Raw genomic sequence first — 20,510 nt, 5'->3', positions numbered from 1 at the left:
AATGAATGAAACCAGTCATGTAAGGGGCTGTGATTTGGAGTCCAGGATTGGACAGCCTCAAGTTTGGATGGAGCTCAGATCATCCCCAGCTGTGCCCACCAGCTCGGGTAACTTTTTTCCCTTGCACAGGATTCCCACTTGCCTGCAGGGTTGGACAGCTGCAGGTTTAGGAAGGGGAGCCCAGACTGTCATCCCGGGCAATACCTGCCCCATCAGCCTGCTCAGAGTTGCTGTGATTTGCTGAGATCCTGCTGGTTGGTGATCAGCATTGCTCACCATGAGTTGCTCACACAGGATCTCGTTTTCTGCTGCCACCCCCCTGCCAACATCTTGGATGTCGAAGTGGCCCCAGTTGGAACCAGGGGCCTCCAGACACACCAGCAATGCTCAACTTCACCCAGGCACTGCTGGGGGGATGGGGATTGTATGGACAGGGACATCCCCAGATTTACCCTCTCAGGAAGTGGCCGGGTGACCTGCAACCTACGAATATTTGGAGAAACCAGATGAGGGAGTCCCCAGTCTAAATGTTTGCCCAATGCCTCCAAGGGGGCAGATTCTTTAAAAGGCTAATGCCCCCCCCAGGCAGGACAGTTGTGTCCTAGAGGAAAGTGGCCATGTCCCCTGCCCCCACTGGCCAAGGCCCAAGTTTCTTGGCTTCCAAGCTGGGCAAGACACCAGACCTTCCTTCCCTCCCCTATATATGTCCTGCTTAGAGATTCTGGGAGTTCCTGACAGATAGATGCGGGCTGTGCTGGGACAAGAACAGATTCTTCAGACCATCTCCTCTGGACACACACACACACAACCTCCAACAAGTACCCTGACACTACTTTAGGGCAGCCTCCTTACGTCCATCTGAATACAGAGACAGCAGCGAGTCTTGGCTTTCTGAATTTCAGTTCTGGCAGGGAGAGGGGTGCCCATGGCCCTTTCTGGAGTTGCCTGCCTCTCTGAGAGAGAAGCACTGGGTGGCAGAGCTTTGTGCCCATGGCCATGTCCTGCTCCATCTCTGGGTCTCTGTTTCTTCTTCTGGGAAGTAGGGATTCTTCGTTAATTCTTTAGAGATCATGTCTTCTGCCTTGAGCACTTGATGGTGCCATACTTCTTAGTTTAATCATCTTGTCTCTCTCTGGGGTGTCACCTTTGTCACCACCGCTGCCACCTTCGTGAAACACACACCAGTTCCTTCACAAGCATTTAATCATCACACCTCGCCAAGGCAGGTAGTATTGTCCTGCTTTTCCAAGTGAGGAAATTGAGGTTCAGAGAGGTTGAATAACTAGCCCAGGGACACACAGCTAGTGAGCAGTGCCACACTTGTTACCTCTCTGCATCCTTGGTGCTCGTGGATTGGTGATTAGGGATCTGAGTGGAGAATTTGTGCTAAGGTGAGCCCGGCCCCCAGGCTTTCCTGATGGTTCCATGGCTGGGGCATGGGTTCAAGGGAAATGCAGCAGGTTGACTTACGTAGATCCACCATTTAACCTAGAGTTCCTATTAAATGATGCTGCAAGATGTAACTTTTGTGGGTCTATTATTATAAATATGTGGGTTATTACTATAAAAAGTGTGCATTCAGGGCTTGAATTTCATTGGGTTGCATCCTTTATGCCCCAGGAACTCCAAGAAGGGAAGATAGGCTGCAGGCAGCCACGGCCTGGACAGAGCCCTGGGTGCCCCCGCTGATCCTCCTTACCCGCAGGGGCGCCTAAAGCTCCAGCTTAGACCAAGCTGGGATTGTGTCTGAACCAGGGATTGCTGCTCAGAACTGGCTTCCTTGCTACCGTTCAGGTTGTTTTGTTGCTGGGAGGGTCCCCCATCTGAGATGACAAATGTGACATATACTCTTGGAAGCACTTGGCCTGTTAGTCACAGCAAGAGAATCTACCACCCAAAGGTTTTATTTCATTAGAAGCTTGTTTACCGTCCGGCGAGCTGGCTGCTCCGATGAGGAGCCACCAGTACAATACCCTGATTGTGTCCTTCACGACCTCAAAATTGCAGTTCTTACACAAATCAGTTCTTGCTGTGAGAAAGGTTTTCTCTATGCTGCTTCCCCTCCAAGAGTGCGATTGAATGCTTTCCTTGTGTCAGGCTCAATCAAGCAGTGGAAGAAATAACGGGAGATACAGGAGGATTAGCCTTGCTCGGGCAATCCTTTCCCTTTGGGGATCATACTCGCGCCTGCTCTCTGGGTTTAACACAGACGCTTACAGCTGACCTACAGGGAGCCTGGCACTGGGCACAGCCAACCAGCATCTGGCCACAGGGAACCCTCACTCAGTTTGGAAGGCAGCATTGTGATGTTTGTGAGGCACTCTCTGCGGTCAGGCACCACGCAGAGTGCTCAGCTTGTGATCTCACACAATCCACGAAGCAGCATAACAAGGGGCACTTCAGATGAGGACGTGGAGGGGAGGAGAGGTTGTGGAGCTGAGTCTTATGCAGGCATTCGATTCCAGAGTCCGAGTTTGCAGGGCACCTGGCGTGTGCTCATTGCCGCCTCTGACGTTGAACGTGAGAAGCAGGATGAGGGAGCATCAACAGTAGTGGAGGGGGTTGGGGCCGGGCTGGGCCGTGTTAAGCTAAATGACTAAATCTACACATCACATTTATGGTCAGCAGTGGACTGCAGGACACCCTAGCATCACTCCTGAAGTTCTAACAGCTTTTTCCAAACAAGAAAGGATAGGCGTGCCTGTTTGTAGTTGTGTTTTAGTGCTTGTGACTCATCTGCAGCGTCTGTTCCTCATAAGAGCACTTTTCCAAACAGGATTTGTGAAGAGGTGACCCAAATTTAAAGACAATGTTGGATGCAAACCGATTTGCCAGCAATTGCGTCACCATCAAAACCAGCTCTGTCCGTGTCTTCGGAAGACACCAAGTGAAATATGTGTGGATGGGATTGACGTCCGAAAAACCAAGGCAAGAGTCCATGGGAAGGGACGGAGGTGGAACAGGACTGGACCGGAATAGCAGTGGGCTGGTAAGTGGTTGTTGCTGACTACTGGGCAAATGGAGGTTGGTTATACTATTTCCTTTACTTTCGTATATTTTATTTTTTCTGTAATAAAAACAAATTAAAATCATCTGTCTTGATCTCATGGGGGGCCAAAATCCATGCTGGATTTTAGAGTGGGACAGTGGCTTATGCCTGTAATCCCAGCACTTTGGGAGACCAAGCCCAGGAGTTCAAGACCAGCTTGGGCAACATAGGGAGACCCTGTCTCTACAAAAAAAAAAAAAAAAAAAAAGGTAAAACAACAACGAGAACTAGCCAGGTGTGGTGGTGAGTGCCTATAGTCCAGCTACTTGAGAGACTGAGGTGGGAGGATTGCTTGAGCCCAGGAGATTGAGCCTGCAGTGAGCCATGATCACCCTGCTGTACTCCAGCCTGGGCAACAGAGTGAGACTTTATCTCAAATAATAATAATAAATTAAATAAAATGAAAAATAACACAAACAACTCTGGCTGCAATCCAGGGTCAGGAAGCCTCCATTCACTTGTTCCTTGGCACCCCAAGGTGCCTGGATGCTGGAATGCTACCACAGAAAACCTTGAGTTTCCATGCTGCGACACTGGCTGGTCTCAGCCCCAGGTCTCCTGTGCCTGTGTCTTATTGGCTGAATCTCATTCACCTCCAGCCCCTTAGTTACAAGGGAGCCTGGAAATTTTTTTTTAAATTCACTTTCCAGGCTAAGAAGACACATCCAAAAAGGGAGTGATTGCGCCACTGCAACCCAGCCTGGGTGACAAATTAGCTGGAGGTGTCAGCTGCTGTCTGCTTGCGCCTTGTGCATTTCACATCTCCAGTACCTAGCACAGTACCAGGCACACACTATACTTCCAAAGGAAGCATCAGTCTGCATTAATTTTCATCAGTGCATCCATCTGTTGTCTATTCATTCAACAGATATTTAGTAAGTACCCGGCATTGCCCTCGTGGTTAATGAGGAGCTGTCACTCTGGGTAGAAGAGGCAGACAATAAGCAACATGAATGGGCAAATCCACAGGAAAGATGGTTTCAAATAGAGCTAAGTACAATGAAGAAGGCAAACCAGGTAGAGAGTGATGGCATGAGGAACACACCTGCCCTGGTGTCATTTGAGTCAAGGCTTGCATCATAAAGAGTCAGACAGGAAACAATGCAGAAGAATGTCCTAGACAGAAGGCATAGTGCATGCAAAGGCCCTGAGGTCATAGCAATGTGGTGTCTTCCAGGATCTGGGAGGAGGCCAGTGTGCTGGGATTGGGGGAGCAGAAATCTGAGAAAGCAGAGAGGATGGAAAGTAGGGATGAGAAGAGTGGGCAGGGGCTGTGGTGATCCTGCCAGGCTGTCGAGCCAGGAAGAGCATGCATTTTATTTTAAAAGGGATGGTTAAGCATTGAAGCATATTAATGAGGATGACATACTCTGTTGGTGGTTTAGAGAGCACATTTGCAAACTCTTTGATGCTTCTTCTCTGGGTGATGAGGTCTTGGACTCCTTCCCTTGAGTTGGGCAGGCCTTTGAGATCTTTTGGATGGCTAGACTGGCAGAAATGACACTGTGACTATCAAGGTCAGGTGAGCAGAGAAGCGTCTGATTGGGCCCTTTCTCAGGATGCACACCTTGGGAGCTGCCTTGCAGGGAGTCCAGCTATTCTGAAGCCTCCATGCAGGAAAGCCCATGTGGAGAGAACACAGAAAGGTAATAGAGAGTTCCAGAAGCCTCTGCCACTCTAGCCTCTGCTGTTTGGGTCTTCCCAGCCCGGGTGCCAAACAGGGGAGGAAGAAGCCTTCAGATGACCTCAGTCCAGCCCTCCTTGAGGATTGAGTATGTGAGAGATCCTGAGCCAGAGCCATCCAGCCTTGCTCCTTCCAGAATTCCTGACCCACGAGAACTATGAGAAGTAATATGAGACGGCTGTTTAAAGCCACTGTGTTTTGGCATGATTTGTTACGCAGTCATAGATAACCAGAAAAAAATCTGATTTCTATTTTAAGGTTGGCTTTTTATTGAAACATCACAGGCATACAGAGAAGTCCACATATTGGCTCAGTGACCTTTCTCAAAGGAAACACACTCTACAGGCAGTGTGCCGATCCAGACATATCATCTCCATCCTCCAAAAGCCCCCTCCTGTCACCGCCACTCACAGGTCACTCATCTTCTGACTTGGAGACACAGAGAGAGTCCTGCCTAATTTTGAACATGGTATAAATGGGATCATACAGAATGTGCTTGGCTTCTTTCACTCTGTGCTGTGTTAATGAGAATCAGCCAGATTGCTGCATGGAGCCATAGTTTATTCCTTTTCACCACCATGCAGTATTCCATTGTTGTTGGGACACAGGCTGTTTATTCCTTTTACTGTTGAGGGAAACATAGTTATTTTGAGTTGGAGACCATCATCAGTAGTGCTGCTCTGCGTATTCTCGGATGTCTCTTGGCTACCTTCTGCATGCATTTCTGTTGGAGATTGTTTCAGATCTCTCTAACGTGTAGCAACAGACCATCCTAAAATTGAGTCCTTAGAACAATAACCATTTTCTTTTTTCTCAGGATCTGGTGCATGGGAATGGGCTCAGCTGGGCAGTTCTTCTGTTTCATGTGATGGTGCCAGGGCTGCAGTCATTCACAGGCTCAGCTGGGCTGAGGGTTCAGGGCGTCTTGCTCATGTGGACATCAGTGGTGCTGGCTGCTGTTGGGAGCTCTGCTGGGCTTTTGAGCAGAACTCCACAGCTCACCTCTATGTATCCTCACTGTGTGGTTTAGGCTTCTAACAGTACAGGGGCTGGATTCTAAGAGGAGGGAAGTAGAAGCTTCTAGCCTTCTTAAGACCAGGGTTCAGATGTCCCAGGCCATCACTGTATTGACCGGAGCATTTAGAGGCCAGCTTAGTAATTTTTCCGTCTCTGGGCAGGAGCGGTGGCATGTGCTGGAGGTAGGGGTAGCATTGTTGGGGACCATTTTTGGAGCTGCATGCCAAGGAGTAAATTGTTGGGCTACATTCTACCTGAGGAAGTGCACTGTGCTTGCTTGTGGAGAGTGGGTTGTGTGCTTGGAGTCCAACAGGATTTAAGAATCAGCTCTGAGCCCTGCTTCCCTTGCCTTGGCCTGTGCATTAGGGCTCTGTGGTGAGAGCACTGAGCGATTGTGAATCAAAGCCTCTCCCTCTGCCTGCATACTGACATGCCAGAGGAGCTGGCTTGATTTTGGTCCTAGGCTCCTGCCTGTGGGTTGGATTCCAGGGGCACTCCGCATCCACAAACCAGATTGTGGCAGGTGCAGCGCCTCCATGGAAATGGCCCAAACTTCACCCTAAAGACAGATCCTGCTGTTCAGCAACAATGTGAGTGATGTGATGACAGCTCCTCACATTTGTCCAGCATGAAACCATTTGCAAATTTCTTTTTGGTACACAGTCCCATTAGCCAGTCACATCACCATGACAGCTCCTCAAAGCACCTTTTGGCTTGCAGTTGTGTAGTTTAGAAGCAGGAGCCTGCACAGCTTCAGGACATCACAGGAGGAATATACTTTGTGCTTCAAAAAGTTAATTATGGGAATATCCTGCAACCTGCTGCTCTGAGCCTGTACACCTCGGGTTTTCCCCCACAGGTGCCATGTATGAGGATATTCATCAGCATGTGGTTTGGGTAAGCCTAGCGCTGGAGGCCACCTAGGTGGTCCTTTCCAGGGGAGTGGGTAAGAGCCCCACAGTGCATGCATAGGAGGCAATCCTATGCAGCAGTGAAAAGCATTGAAGGAAAGGTGTGTTCTCTTTCCTTCTACAGCACTCACCCTTGGCCGGGCTCAGTGACTTATGCCTGTAATCCCAGCCCTTTGGGAGGCTGAGGCAGGTAGATCATGAGGTCAGGAGTTCGAGACTAGTCTGGCCAATATAGTGGAACCCCATCTCTACTAAAATGACAAAAATTAGCTGGGCACGGTGGCATGTGCCTGTAGTCCTAGCTACTCAGGAGGCTGAGGCAGGAGAATTTCTTGAACCTGGGAAGCAGAGGTTGCAGTGAGCCGAGATCATGCCACTGCACTCCAGCCTGAGTGACAGGGTAAGACTCTGTCTCAAAAAAAAACAAAACAAAAAACCCCAAAAACAACAACAACAACAATAAACCACTAGGGTAGAGGCACTAGAGCACCATAGATACAAACTCAGACTCTGAAGGTCAGTGCCCAGGGTTCAAATCCAAGCCCCCTTGCTAACTGACCATGAGTCCTCCAGGTCACCTGACTTCTGTGTTTACATCCTCAAAGGTAAGTAGTCAGGAAAGGGGGCTTGCTGCATGGATGCTTGCCACTCTGCTTCACAAAGTGGAGTCCCCAGAAACAGGTGGAGGAGGGAAGGGTCCGTTTAGAGGCCTGAGTACCAACTGCTGTGAGTAAGCCAGAGCCACTGGCTCGTGACACCTAAGTCAGACTTGGTGGGACAGCAGAACTAGGATGACCGTTACATTCTAGGATAGAACAGATGCCTGCTGTCCTGGCTTTTTATCCAGCTTGGACAAAGATGGGCAAATAAAGTAATTTAGAAAATGATAGAGACTTACACAGAGAAAGGGCACAGATAGAGGCACAAACAGAAGGCCATGTGATGGTGGAGGCCGAAATTCGAGACATGCCTTTGCAAGCTGGAGAATGCCCAGGATGCTTGCAACCCTGGGAGTGTGAACCTGGAGCACTCTCCCTTAGAGATGTTAGAAGGAGCCAGCCCGGCATCACCTTTTGGAGCTCTGGCCTCCAGAACTGAATGAGAAAACGTTTCCTCTGTTGGGGGAACATCCAGTTGGTGGTCATTTGTAACGGCAGCCACAGAAAAGGAATACAGATTTAGGCATCTAATTTGCATATATAGATGTGCATGTACATTTGTTAAATAAAAGATAAAGCATTATAACTCAATGGGCAACGATACCACTGATTAAATCATATTGGTTAAAAAAATGACAGATATCATCCACATATTTTATGTGCTGATAAAGAGAAAAATCCAAGACTACATAGGGTTTCTCTTGTTTTAATTATTTTATTCTTTTAAACAACAATGTGGCTAAAGCAAACAAATTATTTTTTTTTTCATGAAACAAACAGAAAGGGTTCAATGCACTTAAATGATCAACCATTCCCACCAGCTTGGAGACAGGGCTGAGGTTGCAGGCAGTGATGTGTGTGGTGTGCATCTGTGGGGTTTGGGGTTTTGCTTATTTGGAGGGATGGGAGTAGGAGCCTTTCCGAGAAATACACACCCATGAGCTAGTTCCTGGGCCACAGTGCTGGCTCTCTGCTGACTGGTTCATGGTGCAATCTGGGTTTAAGGGCAGCTTTGCTGTAGGCAGGAGCCTCAACCCTTTGGAATGAGATTCCACTCCTGAGAACCCATCCGTCCTTGAGACTCAGGACATGCCAGCTGGAACCTGCAATCCTTCTGTGTCAAGCAGGCAGCTCTCGTGCCTTTGAAATTCCCCAATGTTCCCAGCACACGTGCATTTGGGAACACTGTTCTCAGTATTCTCTGTGTGCTTATGTACTTACTCCTCCAGAGTTCCAGCATGCCAGACTATTGTCATCATTCTACATGGGAAACTGAGGCACAGAGAGGTAAAGTCACTTTCCCGCTGTAGCACATATAGGATTAGAACTCCAGGGCTTCACCATCCAGCTGAAGGAGGAGGAAGGGGGCTTAGCAGCCTGGAATGGGGGGCTGGCCCGCTGAACTCACCCTTGGCTTCATAGGGGCCGTCCCCACCCGAGGGCGCCCTCCCCACCCTCGCTGCTCTTCATCGTGCTCTCTGCATGGTACTCGACTTGTCACTGAAGTTATCCTGCTTCTTTAGTGTCCAGTGCCCCTCTGGTCAGGGTCCTGCGGGCAGGGAATATTCTTTCTTGTTCCCGGAGGTTGTTGCCTCCGCAGCACTTAGCAGAGTGCTGGCTCCCAGGTCCTGGGTCTGCGTCCTCATGGACCAAGCACGCAATGCCAGTGGAGACACATGGGACTTGGGCCCCGACCTCAGCTGCTGACATTTACGTCCATGTGGGGAGTGCCAGGCACATCATGTTTAACCCTCAGTGGGAACAATACATTTGTCCCATTTCACTGAGAAGAGGCCAAGTCACCTTGCCCAGGTCACACAGCAACAGGTGAATCGAGAGTCAGGCTCTCCTGACTGCTGAGCCCCAGGCTGCAGCCTGGCCTGAGGGCTGGGAAGACTTCAGGAAATTCCAAGGGAACAGTTACTCTTTCTGTTAGGAGTCAATAGCCATGAGACCAGCTTGCTGGATGCCTGGGATCTTGCCATCTGGACGTTTAGACAGAGGCTCCAGAAGCAAGGCAACAGGCATGAAGTCACCCCACAAATGCGAGGTCATCCAAGCAGGACACCCCATGAGAGGGAAGTGGGTCCTTCCCCTGCCTCAGTCCGCAAGAACAGGACAGCAGGGCAGAGGAATGAAGAATCCACATCCAAGGGCTCTGCGGAGCTCCCACTCCATCCCGGAGCCATCTCCTTGGGCCTCTGGTAAGCACACGTGCATGGGACACTAGAGCCCTATTTTTTTTAGGCCACAGTGGTCAGGTCTCTCCTACAGTTAGCTGCAAGTGCTTGGTAACTAACACGTTGCTTGAATGTCTGACTCCTTTTGCATTTCCTTGAGAGGCAGCAGTTCACCCCAGGAAGGATTAGGATGTTATGGTTGGAATGCAGAGAGAAAGGATTTGATTTCCAAAACAGGCTATTTGAGTCTGTGTCATCCCAATGCCCTGGTGTCTTGAGGAGACAGTCCTGCATTCTGACCACCCACCCTTTCCATAGCAGGAGTCAAGACCTCTGCAGCAGGTTGTGGAGTTTCACAGAACCCGCAAGGAGAGGAATCCATGCCTGCACCTGTCACGGGAATCCTTCAGAAGGGAAGGCTGAGAGGAGCAAAGTGAGGCTGGGTGGGTGTGGCTGGGCAGGGTGAGGCTGGTGTTCTCACGGTTGAACCTCATGGGGTAGATGCAATCTGAGAACCCAGGGGCATCTGAAGTCTGTGGGACCACCAAGCAACTACCCTGGACTACTCATCCATGCTTTTTACATAGGGCCACACTCTCTTCTGCAGGAGACAAAAATGTCCGAGATGGCAGAGAAAAATAGTCACCGTGGTGTGGGAGAGTGCCCTGGGGCAGCCAAAGAAAATTACCACCACAAACTTGGTGGCTTAAAACAACAGAAAATTATTTTCTCATAGTCCTAGGGGCCAGAGCCTGAAAGCAAGCTGTCAGCAGGGCTCTATTTTCTCTGGAGTCTCCAGCGTGGCTCTTTACTGCCTCGTCCAGCTCCTGGTGGCTCCGGGCACTCCTGGGCTTTCGTAACCTCGCACCAATCTCTGTCTCTGTGTCTTCCTCTTCTCTCTCTTATAAGGGCACTGTCATAGGACTCAAGAACCTCCCCAAACAGGATGATCTCATGTTGAGATGCCTAACTGATAATATGTGCAAAGACTCCTTTTGCAATGAAGAACTCATGCACAGGCTCAGGGTTAGGATGTGGCCGTCTCTTCTTGGTGAGGCGTAGTGACTGAAGGCTACCATTCAGCCCGCTACACCCAGCAATAGCTGTTCCATGCCCTGCAGCTGCACTGAGATGACAGAAGCTGTTGTAGGAAAATTTTCCATTTTCTTTTCCTGGAAAGCAAAACTAGTGCAGGAGGAGAAGAGGAGAGAGTAGGAGATGTGTCTGGAGTATGGGCTTGGCTGCTACCGTGCAGATCCAGAACCGCACAGATCTGAATGAGAGGAAACTAAGTCTTGCTCATTCACAGCACTCCAGGTGCGCAGTGTGCAGGTCCGAGTGGTAGTTCCCTGTGCCAGAGATCCGAAATCTCTGTCTTTCTGGTTCCTCTGCCAACCATAGGCTGCTGTCCCCATCTGCATGGCTCACCTCCAAGTCCTCTTTCTGACCAAAGAGAGAGCTGTCCATGGCTAATGGTGAGGTTGGTGCACATTGGCATGGTGGAGAGGCTCCTCCTGGTGCCATGTATTCTAATTGCCTGTGCTCTATTGGTTGTTCAATGTTTGGGCTGCCACCCCTCGTATATCCCTTCCCTTGAGGGCATGACCTGGAAATTATACCTATCACTTCCTCTTCCACTCACACCCCATTGGCCAGTGTTTGGTCATATGACCATACAAGCTGCAAGGGAATCTGGGAAATGTAGCCTTTGTTGGCAATGGCCATTTGCCTGGCAGAAAATTCTAATAATGGATATTAGGGAAATGAATAACTGGGTGATAACAAACATTCTCTGTGAAGGACAGGACTGGCTTTCTGGGACTAGGCTCAGCATCTCCTGACTCTTCCACTGACTGGGACATTGCTGGAGAAAAGCTGATGAGTCTTTGCCTGGAAAAGCCCTAGATCTTATGGTGGCCTGAATTCATAGAGAAATGCTTGCTACAGTGCCTAGCACCAAAGTATACAATTGATGCAAAAAAAAAAAAAAAAAAAAAAAAAAAAAAAAAAGCCAGGGGCAGTGACTCATGCCTTTAATCCCAGCACTTTGGGAGGCTGAGGTGGGCAGATCAGAAGGTCAAGGGTTCAAGACCAGCCTGATCAACATGGTGAAACCCCATATCTACTAAAAATGCAAAAAAAAAAAATTGTTTTGGGACCAGGCTCAGCATCTCTTATTTGCCACTCAGCAAGTAAAAGTATGTGCTAAGGGCCAGACCATGGGCTAAATGTGCCAGGCATCATCTCTGCAGCTAAGCAGTGTGTGATAATATGGACATACAGACACAGACACAATGATATCATGCTAAACTGCTATGCTAAAAATAACGTGAACTGGCCAATATGGATATGAAAATAGGTCCAGCCTCACTAGAACTGTTGAGAAAATGTGAATACTAATGCCCCAGACACCTTTTCTGGGTGTATATCTAAAGGAACTGAAAATGGGGCAGAGCTTGGTGGCTCACATCTGTAGTCTTACCTACTCAGGAGGCTGTGGAGGGAGGATCTTTTGTGCCAGGAGTTCATTGCTGTAGTGGGCTGTGATCACACCACTTCATTCCAGCCTGGATGATAGAGATAACCCATTGCTTAAAAAAAACAAGAAACAAAAAGACAGAAACTGGATCTCAAAGAGATATTTGCACACATATTCACAGCAGCACCGTGCACAACAGCCCAGAGGTGGAGGTGACCCAATTACCCACTGATGGATGAATGGGGGAACAAAAGGAAGTAACATTTTTCACCCTCTGGACTAAATCTGTTATTGCTGAGAGTATCAGCAGCTGAACTCTCCAGGTTAAGTAATTTGGGAACAACCTTAAATTTTTTTTTTTCAGGGGAAAGCGCGAACGCAGCCCCCCGCTACCACAAATTATACAGTCGAGTTTCCCACATGTGGGGAAATCGCAGAGGTCAGCACATCCGGAGTGCAATGGATAAGCCTCGCCCTGGGGAAACCACCTTCGTGACCATGGTATCTCCCCTGCCAGGTAAGCATCAACCTTAAAATTTTAAATGCATGAGTCTTATGATACAGCAGTGTCTCATGTGGAAGTTTTGAGAAACGAAAGGAGGTGACGAGTTGGCTTAAATGAGACAGTGGAACCCCTTAGCACTCTGCCCAGCAATCAGCTAGCACTCAAAAAGCGGCTTAGAACTTTATCATTCCAACAGTGATGAGAAGACCTCCCCTCACACCTCCCGCCCAGCTTAGTCGTAGGAGTGGTATTAGCAATCAGGGTTTCCAGAGAAACAGAATACACACACACACACACACACACACACACACACACGTGCACACGCACACACACACACACACACACACACACACACACAGGTTCTCATGGCTGTGGAGGCTGGCAAGTCTGAAATCCACAGGGAAGGCCAGCAGGCTGGAAACCCAGGTAGAAGCTGATGCTGCAGTCTTGAAGCAGAATTCCTCCATCCCAGGAATACCTTGGATTTTGCTTATCAGGCCTCCACCTGATTGGGTGAGCCCACCCACACTGTCAAAGGTAATCTGCTTTCCTTAAAGCTGACTGATGGAAGAGGTTAAGCACATCCGCCACATACCTTGGCAGCAACATTTAGACGAGGGTTTGATTGAATCACTGGCACTAGAGCCTGGCCACGCTGACACATAAACCTGCCCATGGCAGGGGCCAAGGTCGGATCACACTGTGCCTGACTGGGTCCCTCTTCCCTGCAGGCCCAGCCTCTGCTTGTGTCTGCTGTTGGGCCCAGCCTTGTAGCACCGCCACGTAGGGATATACTGAGGTGCTGACTGACACTTTAAGGTTTTTGTTGTTCTCTAGGTCTGAGCTTATCAATGGGACAAAAAGTCAGAGCCTTGGCCCTTTGCTGGCCTTTCAGCCACCTGGCAAACCCACAGGTGGACAGCCTCCTCCAGAGAGTGGCACCTTGCCATGGGTGAAAGAAGGGCAGGAAGGGAGGATGAGCATAGCGACACCTACTGGGCATTTATTGTGCACCAAAGGGCTGGGCGCAGTGCTTCACACCTGTAATCCCAGCACTTTGGGAGGTTGAGGTGGGCGGATCACAAGGTCAGAAGTTCGAGACCAGCCTGGCTAACATGGTGAAACCCCTCTCTACGAAAAATACAAAAAAAAAAAAAAAAAGCTGGTGTGGTGACAGGTGCCTGTAATCCCAGCTACTCATGAGGCTGAGACAGAATTGCTTGACACCAAAAGGTGGAGGTCACAGTGAGCTGAGATTGCACCACTGCACTCCAGCCTGGTCAACAAGAAACTCTGTCTGAAAAAAATAAAAAATATATAATAAATAAATATTATGCCCCAAGGGCCTTTAACCCACTTCTGAGTATTAACTTCTTTAAGTAATAGTTAGATACTATTACATTATTACACCCATTTTACAGATGAGAACACGAAGACGCCCAAAGTCAGGTAACTTGCTCAGGTTTTCGTGGCTAGAACAGGGAGGGCCAGGATTTGAACGCATGCCCTCTGGCTCTATCTACATTCTGTTCTCTTGATCCCAGAGTACATGCCATCATATGTCACTATCTGTCCCTGTGTCAGCCTTGGGGCTGAAAGCTGGGAGCAGGACACACACCCGGGAGCCTTTGCCACAATGCTGACTTCTTTTGACAAATGGAAACCTCATTCCACTCTTGCTGATGCATCTTCTTACCCAGAGCATAGTATAATCCCCATCTCTTTTCTCTGGAATGTTGGGAGAATTTGTGTCTGTCAAATGCCTTGGAGAAATGTGAAAAGAATGTTTAAAATGTCAGATCCATTTTTTCAAAAAAATCAATTATAGGTTTGCCTTTGGGATAACCCTAAGACAACATAAAATCTCAAACTTTCATCCCACTGGAGTGAATGAAAATAATTACTCTGTTAGGTTTTCAGTGATCACGCAATTGCCCCGGATTTTGGATTTAAATTCCAACCAGTAGAGAACTGTGATCTTGGAGAGAATTCTAAAGAAATGCTGCAAAGGCACAGGTCTGTTCCAAGGCAGGGCCCGGGCCTTGGAGCCAGCAGAAACTTTGCAAGTGGCATCTGCAGTCACAGCAATTCTGACAGCTCCTCTGGAGGGGTTGGTAACTAGACTCTCTGCAAACTGGAAGAAATTAGCTCTGACCACAGACCATCTGACAGACCCGTATTTAATAATACTTCCCAAATGTGTGAAGCACTTAGTTGTAGAATAACAGGAAGAATGGAATCACCTGGAACTACAGATCTGAGGCCATCACACCCTTTTGGGAGCCTTGCTCCTCTGGTGGCCAAGAGGGTTGGCGGAGGCCTGGTGCTGCTCCCCTGTGGCCCCCGCACCAGGGCTGGCCTATCTTGGAGAAGGGTGACATTGAGGCTCTGTGACCTGCACCCCTGGCCTTCTCGAGGCAGAGGTCGGGTCTGCCTGGGGAAGGAGCCCACTTGCCAGCTTGGGCCTGGAAACGTGAGTCTCCACAGATTCCACTAGGCCGTGGGGGCGGCTGCAAAATTGCTCCCTTCCTTCTCAGCTGCTCCTGGACAGCTCCAGGAGGCCTTTCCGACAAGAGATCATTGTGCCCCATTGGAGCCCTCCCCTGTCACAAAGGGGGCCTTTCACGGCTGCAACTGGGGAGGGTGGAGACCTCGAGGCCCGCTCATTAACCAGCTCTGGGCACAGTGGCTGTGGCTCAAGCGACTGCTACCTGGAACGGGCCCTCGTTGGAGACAGACCCTTTATTTGACTTCCAACAGGGAGCTCTCCTGAAGGAGGCCAACTTGTTTGCTGGGAGGAGAACTGGTTGCCTACTTACCAAACAGATGATACAAAAGGCTCACATTATCCCTTCCGGAATAAGGACTGTGGAGGGATAGACGGGCTTATGGTGTGAATGGTTTTCAGAAGCATATGCAAGAGATTGACAACCCTGGTTGCATCTGGGGAGCTAGGTAGTGTGCAGAAAGGACAGGAGGGAAGGAAACTTACACTCTGTTCTTGTGGACTGAGGCATATTGGACTACGTGAACAAATATCTAATTCAATAATATCCTCACCCTGCAAAAGGCTAAATATATACTCCCCTCTCAGAGACGGAGGGCGGGTGGGGCTGGGAAGTCCTGCTGGCTGCCCCTGGAGGCTGGGCATGGCATGTGTGTGTGTGTGTGTGTGTGTGTGTGTGTGTGTGTGTGTGCACGTGCACGTGCCTGTATGTGTGTGTGAGAGAAGATCTAAAATGTAATTGCTTTTGGTGGAATATGGCCCCACTGTGTAATTAAACCAGAGGGCCGTCGGCTCCCAGAGTTTTAGCGGCTTCATGCGCATTTGGTGATTATGCCCCTCTCCTTGGATAAAAGGGCTGCTTCTATTTTAGCCATACAAAATGATTCCCAGACCAGGAGGAAGGGTCACCTTCCCTGCCTGCCTCGGCATGAGGCTCCCTCCAGCTGGCAGTCCCAGAAGGCTGGGCTTCTAGTCGGTGCTGGGAGGGGAGGTCAGAGAAGAGAAACTCCAACAACCTCTGCCACCACCTCGGCCAGAGAGACAGCACCGCAGCTCTGGGCTTGTCTGGACCGCGGGGCCGCTGTGTGCTTCGTCATCCAAGGACTCCCGTGCTCGACTGAGCCAGTCTTGTATTTCTGGAGGCGTCAGTGTCCTTGCTCCTTGATCCACCGCTCCCCTGTGGTTGCTTCTGTGACCCATGGATGATTTGGAAGAGTGTGCCTTAATTTCCAAGTCTCTTGGGATTTTTTTTCTAGATATTTTCTTGCTGATTTCTAACTGAATTCCATTGTGGTCAGGGAACATATTCTGGACGTTTAGTCTTCTGCAATGGATTACAGCTCTTTTTATGGCCCAGCATATGGTCTGTCTTGAGGAATGTTTCACATGCACTCACAAAGGGTGAGTGTTCCACGATTGTTGAGTGAGTATTCTATGCGTTCTGTTACATCAAGGTACTCGCTAGGGTTGTTGCAGTCTTTTATATTTTTACCGATTTCTGTTGCCTACTTTGGTCAACTACTGAGAGCAGGATTTTAGTATCTCCAATTATGATGGTTGATTTCTTGGTTTCTCCTTTTTTACTATAAAATTTTGCTTTATGATATTTTCAGGCTCTGTTATTAGGAATATACACATTTACCTATTCACATAGGTTAATGTACATACACATGTATATTTATTAATCATAACATTAACAAATATACATAAATAAATTTATTAACATACATTAATATGCATTAATTGATGCATATAATATACAAATGTGTATTTATATATTAATGTATAGTAATATACATTATACAATTATAAATTAATATATGTTAATATATTAACAAACAATATATTTTATATGACTATATTAATATACATTAACAAATGTATATTAATATACATTAATAAATATATTTATAATATACATTAATAAATATATTTCTAATACACATTAATAAATATACAAATAAATATATAGCATTAGTAAATATAATAAATTAATATGAATATCTTATTAACATGTAATTAATAATACATTATTATAACATAGTAATGTATAATTATACAAATACATAAATATAAAATATTTAATAATATATTAATTATGGGGCCGGGCGCGGTGGCTCAAGCCTGTAATCCCAGCACTTTGGGAGGCCAAGGCGGGTGGATCACGAGGTCAAGAGATCGAGACCATCCTGGTCAACATGGTGAAACCCCGTCTCTACTAAAAATACAAAAAATTAGCTGGGCATGGTGGCGCGTGCCTGTAATCCCAGCTACTCAGGAGGCTGAGGCAGGAGAATTGCCTGAACCCAGGAGGCGGAGGTTGTGGTGAGCCGAGATTGCACCATTGCACTCCAGCCTGGGTAATAAGAGGGAAAAACTCCATCTCAAAAAAAAAAAAAATATATATATATATATATATATATATACATAATAACATTAATAAATATTACTGTTTTATTAATATTTAATCAATAATGTATACATGGATGAAATTATGTATACATCATATATGTGATACATATGTACATACAGTACACAGACACGCATGTAGAGAGAGCTCACTCCCATCTCTGTGCTCCGTTTACTCAGGTTCTAGTATCTCCTCCTCTGTGCTCCCTTCCTGGATAACCACTTCCATTCTTCTGGGATTACTTTATGCACATAAGAGAAAATGCAACTGCAATGGACCCTGAACAATGTGGGTTTGAACTGGTTCAACATGGGTTTGAATCCACGTATCCATTTACATGTGAATTTTTTTCAACCAAACAAGGATGGAAATACAGTGTTCATGGATGCACATGCAGAGGGCTGACTGTTGGTATTGTGGGTTCCACAGGGCCAGCTGCAGGACTAGAATATGCACAGATCTGATATAGTCAGGGGTCCTGGAACCAACAAGTCTTGGAGTACAGCGAGGGATGTCTGTATATATATTATTCCTCCAACGAAAGTTAGTGCATCATACACACCCTTTTGCTTCCTCCTAGCAATAGACCTTGGTACTTCTTCCCTATCAGCCCCCAAAGAGCTTCCTCCATCCTGGTGGCAGCTGTGTGAAATTTATACCATTTATTTAACCAAGCCCCACTGACGGACCTTTGGCTGGTCACACACACTGGCTGTTACATCATGCAGCCTCTGTCTGTCCCACCTTCCAGATCCCCACCATCCTGCTTTTCTTGTCCCCATACCACACCCCAACCCAGGAACCAGCCAGGCAAAGGGAGGACCCTTTCTCTTTAGGATGGTGGTGAGCAGTCATCATTTGACACGTTCTTTCTTTCAGGCACAGATGCCTTGATGTTGTGTTCGCTTGCATGCAACTATGCCCTGCAGCCACTGTGGAAAGCTCACGTAAGGAGCCCTTCTCTGCGCATACCCTGACACCGTGATGGCATCTTGCAGCCGCTGCCTCTACCCAAGGTACTGCAGTCTAGTAGTCAGAAGCCCGAAGCCCAGCTCTGCCAGTAATGTACTGTGTGCTCTTAGGTAATCACCTTGCTCCAGGACAATGGGATAGTAACAGCTAAGCCATGTACCCGGCATTACTAATGAGAGCATTGCCTATTTAGCTTTATTTACTTAAAACAACATTTTGAGGTGGGTCACACGATTTTCTCCATTGTGTCTTTCAGAGTCACAGAGAGGTTAAGTAACTTGTGCAGGGTCACACAGCTCAGCAGAACTAAGACTCAATCTTAACAATCCGGCTCTAGGTTATTATGAGGGTTACATGTATCAGTGAGCAGAAGGCCCTTGGACTAGGACCCAGTACATAGCATGTGCTCATTAAAGCTTAGCTGTTGTCATTAGGACTTGCCTAAGAAATTGGGATATGGCTGGTCTTGCCTAGGTGGGGAGGAGGGAAGACTGAAAAATACCACTCACACTTAGAAAAGTCAAAGATTCCCGTTTACTGTGTCACTTTTTTAAAAGCTCTGTATTCATGGGAGAGGAGGAGGAAGAGCAGCTCCCACTGGGATCAGGTGGGAAGTGAGCCCGGGTCACCCTGTTATTACAAGCCCCGCCCGAGGAGCCTGGCTTCCCGTCCGGCCTCCGGGATCATGCTAGCACGGGGCTCTGTCAACGTGAAATGTGCAAATGATTTGGCGTTCCCCCCTCCCTTGCTTTTCTTTGCAGCAAACAGAGAAGCAAAGAAGTTAGCAAGCTTGTTTTGGCAGAAGAAAAAACACAAAATGCCCAACCACAGATTCTCAAAAATATTGCTATGCACTAATTTTGCTAACATGTTAGACAGCCCTCGGATCTAGGCAATCTTGTTCCTCGGCTGGGAAGAGTTCCCGCAAGCCATGTGATCCCAAATCCACCCTAGGGATAATGAGAAAATCAGTTCCGGCCTTCCCTGGCCTTCAAGCCAAGCTGAACCAGGGCATCCCCTGGTGCTTCAGCCTAGGGTCCACCCAAAGGATGCTAGCTGGCCTGCAGAGGCCTCAGCCCTACCCTCCTGGACTCAGGTAAGACCCAGAGGTTTCCATGCCCTCAAAATAATTGATCAGATGAAAACTCACTGCCCAGGTCAAAGTCACAGCACCAGAAAGCCAACCGGAGGACGAAGACAAGGCTCCTTGTTGCCACAGTCCCCTGACCCTTCAAGGTCAGCATCTCCATCAGAACAGGCTCAGCACTGAGGTAAGAAGGAGAACATCACTGTTAAGAAGGTAATGAGTCACAAATGCTATTTTGATGGTTTTCTTTGAAAGAAATACACATAACCAAACCAATTTTAATTAAAGATCTTGTCTTTGTAATCAGGCAGCCACAAATGAAGGCAAAACGCTTTCATGTGGCGTAATATACACAGAGCTAAACTAGTTTTCCCATAAAAGGGCAGGTTCTTTTTTTTCAAATAAGAAAATAGTTTGTTCCTCACAATACGGGGGATGCAACAGAAAGCTGTCTTTTGCAAAGTATAAAATTGCAAATCCTCCCATGGAAGCCATGTGTTGATGCTAAACCAGCACGAACATGTGCCAAATGAGCATGGCAGCCGGGATGATCCTACCCTTTGAGATTAGACATATGATCCTGATTTTTAAGTGAAAAATGCAGCCCAAGACCAAATAAACATACCTACAAGCACATCGAAAGCTCAAATGGTTGAGAAATGATTGTAACACACCCCGGTGTGTATTTCTGAGGGAGAATCAACATGAACACGGAAACTGATGTTTTGAGTTTTGGTTTTAAAACTACAACAGAACTGAAATACCGCCCTTAACTATGTCCACTGAAACCAGTGAGGAGATAATCATTTTCAGTTAAATATGCATGTAATTTAATAACCCACAGAAGGCGAATGCATTTGAGGTGGCCTGAACACAGCCAGGAGTTCTTGCTTATCAGCAGCATTGAATCCTGCCTTTATTAGAGAAAGTTGCCCTGTGACCTATTGTACCCAGAAGGCATCCTGGAGACCACTCCCCCATCACACTGAACTGACTGGACTCCTATTTAAGCATTTTCAGGCAATTGACTGTCTCTCTCTCTTTTTTTTTT

The 20,510-nt window shown here is 47.7% G+C and overlaps 1 long non-coding RNA gene and 1 other non-coding gene across 6 annotated transcripts in view; one reads left to right on the top strand and one right to left on the bottom strand.

The window, feature by feature from the left end:
* Nucleotides 1–20,510, top strand: part of LOC120365984 (uncharacterized) — a 39,585-nt gene that overhangs the window by 14,965 nt on the left and 4,110 nt on the right. For 3 of the 5 annotated variants that reach the window (XR_012518076.1, XR_012518079.1, XR_012518077.1), the window contains exons 2-4: nucleotides 2,777–2,989; nucleotides 12,344–12,496; nucleotides 18,280–19,643. This is a non-coding gene — a long non-coding RNA (uncharacterized LOC120365984). Of the gene's footprint in view, nucleotides 1–2,776; nucleotides 2,990–12,343; nucleotides 12,497–18,279; nucleotides 20,509–20,510 lie in introns of those variants that run through there. The other 2 variants (XR_012518078.1, XR_012518080.1) reach the window with 2 other exon arrangements.
* LOC120362314 (U1 spliceosomal RNA) lies at nucleotides 12,341–12,504 on the bottom strand. The gene has a single exon (XR_005578261.1). It is a non-coding gene; the product is annotated as a U1 spliceosomal RNA (small nuclear RNA).

Source organism: Saimiri boliviensis, chromosome 1 (genome assembly GCF_048565385.1).
Source record: "Saimiri boliviensis isolate mSaiBol1 chromosome 1, mSaiBol1.pri, whole genome shotgun sequence".
Taxonomy (NCBI): domain Eukaryota; kingdom Metazoa; phylum Chordata; class Mammalia; order Primates; family Cebidae; genus Saimiri; species Saimiri boliviensis.
Note: the sequence above shows the minus strand (reverse complement) of the source record. Positions and strands in the feature narration are given on the sequence as shown.